Source organism: Triticum dicoccoides, chromosome 3B (assembly GCF_002162155.2).
Source record: "Triticum dicoccoides isolate Atlit2015 ecotype Zavitan chromosome 3B, WEW_v2.0, whole genome shotgun sequence".
NCBI lineage: Eukaryota > Viridiplantae > Streptophyta > Magnoliopsida > Poales > Poaceae > Triticum > Triticum dicoccoides.
The window spans coordinates 187,816,478-187,819,594 of NC_041385.1; positions in this window are offsets into that span (position 1 = coordinate 187,816,478).

The following is a 3,117-nucleotide window of genomic DNA, read 5'->3' on the forward strand; positions in this document are numbered from 1 at the left end:
TTGAACCGAGCACACGCACGCCACTATCGGATGAGAGAGAGAGAGAGAGAGAGAGGGGGGGAGGGGAGGGGAGGGGAGGGTGAGGGTGAGGGGGGAGGGGGAGAGGGAGAGAGAGAGGCCCCGATGAGCATTAGCCCGGTAATAAAATTTAGGCAAAACCGTCCCCACTCCGGCCACCTGGTTCAAACCATTTTTTGAAACGCTTGTTGCTCTCACACACAGCTGCTTATGATTTCTCCTCCCCCTCCATTCACGACGGCTTGCGCGGTGATTCGGGCATGGGTTCGTCGTAGATTCGCCGACCCGGCAGGCCGTTCGCGGGCGCGCATCGTCGGTGACATGCAGAGGCAATCCCCATCCCCATCCCTCCCCTTCCCCCCTGTTGTTTTTCTCGCGCATGACCGGCCCTGGAGGTTCGATATTCTAGGGTTTAGGTGATGTTGCAGGGTGGGTTTGGGGTGGTTTTCGCCGACACGGAGCATGGGGTGTCCACGGCCGAAGCGGAGCAAGGGGATGTCCATGGTGCACGCTCGTTCATTGGGGTGGGGTTGGTTGACATCAACCGGGCGACAATGGAGGGAAGGGGTATTGGGGGGAGGGGGTTGTTACAGTTTAGCACAACGTCCGAATTTGGAATGGAGGCCTCTTGGTTAGAATAGTAGGAGAAAAAGGCACGAGACGGAATTTAAGGATCCCTTCCCTGTCAGCAATCGAGCCAAAAGCGAACCAAAGACCCCAATCTCCGAATTGATACGGCAGAAATTCCTAGTTTTGTTACCTATTGTTATGCGTACGTGTAACCACTGATTTGGTAATCCGAGAGCCCGGATATCTCTTTAAAATAGGCTTTTGCCCCGCTTTAGGAGCAACAATATCTAGGTACCTCTTGATTTCCAATCCTAGATTCGTAAGCTCTTATTGGACGCTTATTTTGTCTAACAGCGAACACGAAAAATCATGACCTCTAACTATGAATATGTGATCCTAGCCACTCGAACTAGTGAGTTTTTTTTTGAGAAATACTCGAACTAGTGAGTGATAGTGATAGATATGCAGCGGCAATGTTTAAAAACTCCCTGCAACGGTGAATTCCAGCCATTAAAAAAACGCAAACATTTCTTGCAGACATGAACATTTTTTTAAGAGATGGTTTTCTAAAAATCCAAACAATTATGAAGAACCAAATAATCTTTGAAAACACGAATATTTTTGAAATTTCCAAACATTTTTTGAATTTGATAATATTTTATCAAATTCAAACTATTTTGAATTTTTGAACATTTTCCAAATTGGTGAAAAATAGAAACCCCAATTTATTTAAAACAAACTGAACATTTTCCAAGAAAACAAAAAATATTTAAAATTTCCAAGCAATTTTCAAAAACACGAAGGTTTTATGAATTTATGAACAATTATTTTAAACATGATTTTTTTAGCTTGGGAACTATGAGTTAAGAACATGATTTTTCAAATTTACAAACATTTTTTAAAAAGTCAAACAATATTTTGGAAAACAAACGACTTTTCAAATTCTGAACATTTTTTGAAAAGTTTGAAATTATGAAAAAGAGAAGGAAAATGAAGTAGAAAAACAATAAAGAATAGAAAATTAGTAATAAAAAGGAAAAAAATTAGTCTAAACACACTTTATTTATTATTAAATAATGAATTTGGGAATACAAGAAAGATCTGGAGGGTTCAGTAGCCAAAGATGGCGGCCAAACTCCAAACCAAAAGCATGTCTAGCAAGGCTATGTGCCTTGAAATTGGTCTCACGCGTTCAAAGATGAAGGAGCATTCATTTTTAATAGCTATAATCTCCCTGATGACACTGGCATAGGTTCCTCCGGTTCCCTGTTTAATGTTATTGACTACAACTTGATAATCTAAAGCGATCTTCACATGTGATAGTGATAGGTGTAGAGCAAGTGCCATAGGCTCTCGACAAGCTAGTGCTTCAAGAGACGCTGGATCTGTAATCCTGAAGATCCTAATGGTCGAGACGCCTAGATAGACACCTGATGAATCCCTGCATACTACGCTAAATGATTCTTCATTTGCTTCATGCGATACGGCACCATCAACTCTTATCTTGGCAACACTTTGCACAAGCGGGATCCACCTCACTTGTTGATGCCATGCTGAAGGAAATATGCCCTAGAGGCAATAATAAAGTTATTATTTATTTCCTCATATCATGATAAATGTTTATTATTCATGCTAGAATTGTATTAACCGGAAACATGGTACAGTGTGAATACATAGACAAAACATATAGTCACTAGTATGCCTCTACTTGACTAGCTCATTGATCAAAGATGGTTATGTTTCCTGACCATAGACATGGGTTGTCATTTGATTAGTGGGATCACATCATTAGAAGAATGATGTGATTGACATGACCCATTCCGTTAGCCTAGCACTTGATCGTTTAGTATACTGCTATTGCTTTCTTCATGACTTATACATGTTCCTGTAACTATGAGAATTATGCAATTCCCGTTTACCAGAGGAACACTTTGGGTACTACCAAACGTCACAACGTAACTGGGTGATTATAAAGGAGTACTACAGGTGTCTCCGAAGGTACATGTTAAGTTGGCGTATTTCGAGATTAGGTTTTGTCACTCCGATCGTCGGAGAGGTATCTCTGGGCCCTCTCGGTAATGCACATCATTATAAGCCTTGCAAGCAATATGACCAAATGAGTTGGTTGCGGGATGATGCATTACAGAACGAGTAAAGAGACTTGCCGGTAACGAGATTGAACTAGGTATTGGATACCGACGATCAAATCTCGGACAAGTAACATACCGATGACAAAGGGAACAACGTATGTTGTTATGCGGTTTGACCGATAAAGATCTTCGTAGAATATGTAGGAACCAATATGGGCATCCAGGTCCCGCTATTGGTCATTGAACGAGAATAGTTCTAGGTCATGTCTACATAGTTCTCGAACCCGTAGGGTCCGCACGCTTAACGTTATGATAACAGTTTTATTATGAGTTTATAAGTTTTGATGTACCGAAGTTTGTTCGGAGTCCCGGATGTGATCATGGACATGACGAGGAGTCTCGAAATGGTCGAGACATAAAGATTGATATATTGGACGAC